The sequence below is a fragment of the Patagioenas fasciata genome, chromosome 2, assembly GCF_037038585.1.
Source record: "Patagioenas fasciata isolate bPatFas1 chromosome 2, bPatFas1.hap1, whole genome shotgun sequence".
Taxonomy (NCBI): Eukaryota; Metazoa; Chordata; class Aves; order Columbiformes; family Columbidae; genus Patagioenas; species Patagioenas fasciata.
In genome coordinates, this window is record NC_092521.1 from 80,865,574 (window position 1) to 80,873,920 (window position 8,347).

The following is an 8,347-nucleotide window of genomic DNA, read 5'->3' on the forward strand; positions in this document are numbered from 1 at the left end:
CCTAGAAAATTAATTAAAATGCTGTTTTCACCAAGAGATCATTCTTTATTTTTTTTTTTTTTTTTTTTTGTTGTTGTTGTTGTTGTTTTTTAATAAATTACTGCTGGTTCAATAAAACAATTCTGTTGTTTGATCTGTCTTGATGAGCACAAATAAATACTGAATATTCAGAACTATGTGAGTAGCATGAACACAGTCACATACAAATGAGGCAAAGAACATACATAATGAATTATTAAAAGATCAGTCCTTTACTGATTTTTAAGAGTATTTCTGTTAAAAACAAACATGGGGTGCATAGGGTAAAATGCACTAAACTGAGTTTTATTCAGAGGCTAAGAGCACTACTGTATGTAACTAAGTCAGCAGAGAGGATGTAACTATGCACAATGACCAGCATAAACCTCAAGGACAATGCTGTTATCCTTACGAAGCACTTTTCTACAGTTAGGAGTCAAGGTAGACTTGGGACCATGCATTAATGGTGTAAATGTACTGTGTTCTGGCTGTCATGCATGTTCTCTGTGTACTCTTAACTAACTATTTCTATGTGCACTAACATTTTGTGGATAACTGAACCCACTAAGGGCATATTTACACCTCGAACTGCAATGTAATACAGGGATACTCGATCTAGCTTGAAATTAGCTAGCCTAATTACAGTAAGCATTGGAGTCAAAATGACACAAGCAGATTGTACTGTTTTCTGAACAGGGAAAATCAGTGATCTGTGAACACCATGGTGGGAGGTATATTTTTATAAGAATAAGGCAGATGCTGTCTGTGCACACCAAAAGAGTGTACAGTGGGTCTTTGCAAACAATAGTGAACTAATTCAAACTCTATATCACCGTTTCCTAATTTCCTGCATGGATAAATTCTGAAATTACTGGATAGGTGGAGGGTTGCTGTTAAAAAGTTATTTTAAATTCTGAGAGAAACAAGAAAATAGAAACTGATCTAGAAACTCAACAGGAGCTCTTTGTGGCATTCTTTGCATTTCCGTATAGTTACTTTGTGAGAAACACGGTGACAGATCTCCTTTAGAGGTTTAAGTAAGTAGTAAATGGAGAAAAGAGATGGCAGAAGTTTCCTGGAGAAGGGGCTAAAGCATAATAAATCTGTTCCTAGCAAGTACCCAGAAAATTCCATAGTGATGAGGCAGCCAAAGATTGAACCAGAAAGTCAAGTCAGCAGTTTGCAAGTCTGGATCAAGGAGGCATGGAATGGGATGCAGATGCAGTGGCAATGCAGCCATGGCTTAGCTCAGGTGAAGGACAAACATGGGAGCATCAGATCTTAGTCATTGGCCCAAGCAGAGGCAGGGAGAGCCACTACTGAGACTTCTTCCAGTTTTTTTTTTTTTCCCCATAAGTTCCAAAGTTGGCCAAGGTGTCTCAAACTACTCACTCTTATGATGAAGCTGGCCTTGAATTCACACTGTTAAAATCCTGGAAGGGAGGGAATCCATTTCAGTTTACTTCATTGTGAATCTGGCTCACATGTAACTTAAGGACAGTTGCCAGGCATCTAAGTGGTAGTATTAACTATAACTGGTGAGCTTAAGTCTTCTGAAGGACATGTTCATCAGGACAGAACTCCTAGTACTAGATGAGGGCCTTTAAGTCCAATTCAAAAGAAAGAATCAAGTCCCATTTCTTAATACTGAGCAGTTGTTTCACTCATGGAGCTGAAAAGCATCAACAAGCATAATTTGTTCCCAAATATCTTTGGGTCTTCACTTTTCATCTCTTGTAATTAATTTATATTTACAAATTATATATATATATATTTTTTTTTTCTTGGTAATTGATTTTGAAGAAAAAGTTTCAGTCATTATATTTTCACTCTTTCTTGTTGGTGGTTTATAGTCTCAGAGAAACCTGCTGATGGTTATATAAAATTCTCTTATAATTTCTAGTTGCAACATGGCAACAGATTTGCTGAAAACATTTGCATATTTCCATATCACTTTTTTTAATCCTCGCTACTGTGATTTGAAGTTTGCATGACTGTAAAAGAGAAGTTAGATAGGAAATGAGGATTTTGTTTAGAAAATGTAAAGGAAGACACAAATGTGAAGTCATTTTGATAACGCATACCTGTGATATTGCTGTAACAAGTAAGCAATATTAAATGCAAGTGTATTCCAGAACATTTTTTCTGTATCTGTATGTTTCTATATACATATGTGATTTTTCCTAATGGATCATTGTTTTTGTGGAATGAACTACTAATTACTAGGAAACAAGGGTGTGTAGATGACTAGTTTTGCCAGTAAACTTTAATCAGTACTTGATTCTGGAGGCTAAGGTAGTCATGTTCAAGAGCTCATCACTGGGGGAGGCTGAAATTGAAGTAGGGGTTTCACTTTTTCTTTTCTTTCCTCCGCTAGTATGAGGTACTTTTTTTACTTCTTTCTGTCTATTCTGCGTCCTCATGTGTCCTCAGCTTTATATCACAATTATATCACAATTTTTCTTACTTGCACACGTTTTTCTGTCCTTTTTTTTTTTTTTTTTTTTTTTTTTCCCCTCTGGATAGAACATTAGCTCACTGCTTTGTGGTTTCACAATAATTCCGCACTTAGCTGTAATGAAAAGAACAGTTTTTGCTGTTTGTGCTGTTGTGCTGTTGCTAGTGTTACACTGTTGTAACTTGTTTACACACTGTTGCCAGCAGGTTTTTTTTCTTTTTTTTTAAATGCCTTTTTTCCAGCCTACCTTTGTCTTTCATTTTCAACTCTACTGTGGATATAAATTCAACAGTGTTGAAAACTTAAATGTAGAAAAAGTTTTAGAATCTCAAATTGGACCACAGAATATCCTGAACAATATGGAAGATAGTACCTGTAATGAAAAGATCATACTAACACTTAAGCACTAATTTTTTATGCTTGTAGAGCAAATTAGGTTCTCCATGTGGGTTAAAATCTTCTATCATGTTAAATTTATTGATTTTCACACTCTCTGTAAAACATCAATAAAAATTCTTTGTCAGAATAAGTATTTTGGTTTCTACAGGGAGGCCATACAACTTTGGACATCAAAGTATAACTTTTCTTCCATATAAACTTTGTGTAGATTTTGCAGTCAAATATATGTGGTTGATCAGTAGATGGAAACAACTATGAAAGAGGATCTGGAGTCTGTCAATAACTGTTTTTCACGGCAAGGGAAAATTAAAAAAGGAATTGAAAAAAGGGAAATCTATGCTATCTTTCATCAGTTAACAGCTTTCATCAACATGAAAATATGGCCACGGTAATCAAAACCAATGGGCCTACATTTGTTAGTCCAGTAATGTCATTACTGAGGATTGTTTAAGAAAGTGGAGATTAAAGTGTTTTTTGAAATGCTGGGCTTACAGACAGGAGGGTGGAGAGTTTTCCGAAAGGCAAGAAGAGACAGAATTACCCTGTATTAATGAAAGACTTGCACTTTCATGTCAATTCAAACATTCTTTTGTGAAACCGTTAAGGTAACATTGTACCCATGTGGTAATACATAGAAATACAAAAGACTTATCTAAGAGTTAGAGTTGCTGCTAACAGGGAGACTTCAATAGTAGTCAGGTTTGGAGCAGTAGTCAGGCTAACTGGGGAACTGTCAGTAGGGGGATGAATTTCTAAAGATGTAGTGTATTTTTTTCTCTTGGACTACACAAAAAGTAGCCTCACCTTTTTTTTTTTTTTTTTTTTTTTTTTTTTTCCCTCTTAAGAATATGACTGGCATTTCATGCAGGCAATCCAGATAGAGGACTTGCCTTTTACCGAAAGGTCCGAAAGGGTTACTTTTTGAGTTACAGTTTTCTATGTCTGATGTTAGTGAACAATTGAGAGAATTGTCTTCTGACATGGACAGTCACAATGACCAAATGCAGGAAAGAACCCTAAAAACATAGGTAGAGATTATGGATAGAGGCGATAGGACATCTGTTATTTATACAGCTATGATTATAGAGTCACAGCTTTAGATTAATGAAAGTAGTAAACATGCCTAAACTGTAGGACCTCAGCAGAGTTCCAAGGCCTGGTTGTACATGGTGGCTTTTCTTGTTAATGCTTCTATGAGAAGATTGGATTACACACCATCACCTCCAAGTCTGTTGTTCTTCCCTCTTGTACTCTCTGATATGCTGAAGGAAATATGGATGCACAAGCAATCAAGGTGCCAAATTGTGCTCCAGCATGTTTGCTGGTCTGGACGATCTAGCTCCCTGCACATTTCAGACGCAAAACCACAATCATAAGGGTCAAAAGGACTGTAGAAAAAAAAGAAATGAGTTAACTGTCTTGTTCAAGAAATGACCTAGTATATCCAGCTTAACTGGTTTGGTTTGGTTTGGTTTGTGGTCACAGTTGGCTTGTTTTTTGTTTTGTTTTGTTTTGTTTGTGTGTGTGTGTGTGTGTGTGAGCGCGCGCGCGCGCGTGTGTTTTGGTTTTGTGGTTTTGTTTATTTTTTTCACTCATCTGTCATTGTTTCTAACAGATCTTTCTTGGGCCATGTCATCAACGGCAGAAATTCCAGAACATTTCAAGCCAAATCATTCCACGTTGTTCCATTTTCACCGTTATAATAATTATGATTATTCTTATCTGCGCCCCCCCCACTCTATATTTGCAAATTTGATTGTTCCTATTTGAGTGTAATAACTTTTCCCTCAGTTCCATTTGGAATACCTCCACTTATGACCTTGTTATCCATATGTTGTTTACTTGATGATGAAAGTGGCTTTTAACTTTAATTCAAGAAGATGTAGTTGCCTTCTGTTTGTGACTTAATCTATGAGTGTATGGTAATTAGGAGACACCATCCCCTGCTGATTCGTGAGTCTCGGTTTCCCTGAAAGATCTAAGTTTTTTTGTTCCTGTAACTGGTACTACTTCTAGCATGTGACAAAAATCTCATTTTCATCTTAAAAAAAAAATCAATTCAATTTAATTTTGCATAATGTGTTTCCAGTTTCAGATAATTTTGAATTCTAATAGTCCTTTGATAGAGTTACAGTCCTGTGGGGCTGCTGTTGTTAGCAATCATGATAAACATTCTCTGAATATTGGAATGCATTATTTAACTGATACTGTGTGAGCAAACAATTCAGTTGAAACATCAAAAGAACACAATACCTTAACATCTGGGCTATATTAACAGAAGCACAGCTAGTAGATTGAACAAAGTTTTCGTGTCCTTTTTGGCACTTTTTATACTGCTTCTGGAATGTTTTGTCCAGCTTCAGACACCTCAAAGTAGAAAAATATTAATAAAGTAAGTTCAATGAGTGGCCTACAAGCAGGTGAGGGGCTATAGCTCTTACCTTGTGAGTAGGGACTGGAAGATCAGGGCTTGTTAGGTCTGGAGATAGGATGACTTCAGATAAAGTTATTGAAAAAACAAATCTAAGTTCTCTACTGTAGTGCATTGGCAGGAAAAAGCGAGAGAACACTTGTAAATTTAAAGTAGGAGGTTGAGACTGAACAGAATGTCAGATTTGGTATATTTTCCTGAGTATTAGGCTGGACTGGGTATTATTGAACTCTTGGAGGATGCTGTTCATAAAACCTTCCATATTCCCTCATCTACTTTGCCCTTCAGGGCTGCTCTCATATGATCACAGCTGCTTGCTCCCTGAAATAGCCACAAGCTACTTTCTTGATGCCTGAGGTCTGGGCTCTGCAACTCTATTAGCTCTTTCTCCTTGGGATCCTCATCTTAACCATTCATGCTCATTACAGCCAAGTCTGTTATGGATTGCTTCATCCTCACTGAACCATTATTCAGCATTAAACTGAAACTCATCAGTGTTGATGGCATTTATGGTTTTAAAATTTGAACTCAAAATAGAACGAATAACCTGCAGAGTGTCTTCTGCACAACTTAATGCTATTTTGGGGAATGGTTATTCAATTATAGAAAATAGGACAAAACAAGAAGGTGACTGAAATCTAGAGATATGCTGGGGGGGGGAGGGGGCATTCTTGTTTGTTTTATGGGTTTCTTTATTGATGGAGAATGTTGGATAAACCCTTTTAGCAGCTATTGCAAAGTTCCCCATCTCTGTCAGCTTTTAAAGTAAAGCAGTGTGTAATGCTTGGAATTGTATGGCCTGTACTGTGTCACATACTTGGGGTCTGGCTTTTACAGTCCTGCATCGCCCTTTGCTCAAGCCTCCTGGGGATTGTGTAACCTGGCTCTCAAATCAATTGCTGTGCATGCCATGCACGCCATGATTGACATTGCTCATAATACATGGGAAGGACATTTAAAAGGATGAGTAATACCTTTTAAAAGGGCTCAAAAATGAGTCAGGTTCCTCCCTCACTCCAATTTTATTAACTTTTTAATCAAACAAGCAAACAATCTCCAACATAAGGCAATGGCTGAGATGCTCATTATGAATCACTCTATTTTTCTGCAATAAAAAAATTATAACCATTAATTTACCAAAATTGAAAAGTTTGGAAAATCATTCTGTTCTCAAGTATCATGGGATCTCAGAATAATATGTAACTAAACCAGCTTCATTGCAACTTTTAGTATTTTCCTTCTTGCATGTAAGTGTTAATTTCAAAAGCAAGAATAATAAATATTTTTTTTCTGCATTTTTCATGTCTTCCTGTCCTCAACAAGACCTTTATTCAAATAATCTTGTTCCATCTTGTTTACATTTCTTCTGGCTAATGAATAGAAATCTTTGAAAATAAATCTTCAAGTCTGATGAAGACAGAGAATTTGGCTTTGCTACATTCGGTGTCATGATTTTTGTATCCAATCTCCATGCTCTTGTTGTCTAATGGTGCTTCCAGTCTCAACAACATGGAAGGAAACTTCCTGCCATGAAGCAGTTTCACTTTTGAATGCTATTTCTAAGTAGACTAGAGAGACACTTCTGTAGATAAGGGCAGAGAGATCTTAATGAGCTGTCTCATCTACAGACTATATAACCACATTAACGATGTTCTGTGCTTGAATTTAGTGCACCTTAAAGGTAAATTGTGCACTTGTAGAGCCATTTAAAATGGTATAAAATAACATTCTTACTGATAATATCTGTGTTTCCATTCAGTGGATTTCCAAACATGATTCTGTGTTCCACAAAACTGGTAAGCTTAACAAATATGTCCAAGAGTCAGTTCCACAGAACGAAATTTGAATTATGCAATTTCTTCACATTTGCCACTAGTTTCTTTACACTCTGTGATTCCTTTCTTGCCCTCCCTTTATCTTACTTTTTGTCACGGGAGATGAGAAATAAACATTATCATGAAAATGAATTAGTTCAAGACTTACCAGCAACGTAGCCAAATTGATTGGAAGTTTCTCTTTGCAATGTTAGCTTATACCTGAGCCATTACAGATTCTCTCTTAAATACTGAAGATAACTGCTGTATGTGAAAGGACTTGTAAATCATGAATTTCCTAGAAAAACAAGACTATAAATAGCTTTTGTCACAGACTTTTGTTGCAAAGTCACGCTGAATAACCAGCTGACATACGTTCTTTTATGGTATCAAAATATATGAACATACTTGATAGTAGTTACTCCTTCAAATCCTGGAAATAAAACAGAGTTATTATTCTTGTTTTACAAGGAAGGTTCTGACTGACAGAGAAGTAAAGAGACTTACCACAGTTGATATTAACAGGTCATGGATGAACAAACAGCTGAATCCAGTTTTCTAAGGAATACCAGTGTTCAACAGAGAAAAAGAACAGCAGTTCCTTGAACAATGAAAGATTCCTTTGCAGTAAGATGGCATGCTACAGTAATTCATCATGTTGGAGTTCTGCTGATTAGCAGTCATTTACTGATGGAGAACAGACAGGCTGTTGCTCTTGTCGGTGTGCTGCACTGTCTACAGAGGCTCAAAGGTCAGACTGTGATCTACATTTCACATTCCTAGCCTGAACAGGGGTGGAGTTGTGTTATGAAAGGAAAATTCAGCCTCTGGAAGAAGTGAACCATTCAGGTCACTGTCCAACAACTTCTTTCATCTGAATAAAGAATGATATGGGTTCCTATAAGAATAATATTCACGATGTTGTTAACAGGATAATTTAGCATGACTGAGAGACTTCATAATGAGAGAAAGTAGGTCACTCTTTTAATCTTAGAGAACTTCTGTTTTTCTTATTTTCTACTTGGATACAACTTGTAGCTGTGACATATTGTTGGCACTATTCTAGTCAGGTCTGTTTCATTATCTTGCAGAAAATATCTCCCTGACTTTCAAATTCTATATCATGACAATGCTTTTATTATCTCTGTTCCCTTAAACATCACTGTATAGTAGATAATGGTAATTGGTATCTAGTGGAGAATTACAACAAAAGCAGAATTACAATAT

General features: G+C 36.3%; 1 long non-coding RNA gene across 1 annotated transcript; it reads right to left on the bottom strand.

The window, feature by feature from the left end:
* Nucleotides 1-4,019: 4,019 nt before the first annotated feature.
* On the bottom strand, nucleotides 4,020-7,826 carry LOC139827390 (uncharacterized). Its single transcript, XR_011737919.1, has 4 exons — nucleotides 7,628-7,826; nucleotides 7,290-7,418; nucleotides 5,129-5,242; nucleotides 4,020-4,263 (listed from the first exon to the last, which is right to left on the bottom strand). It is a non-coding gene; the product is annotated as an uncharacterized lncRNA (long non-coding RNA).
* Nucleotides 7,827-8,347: the final 521 nt, after the last annotated feature.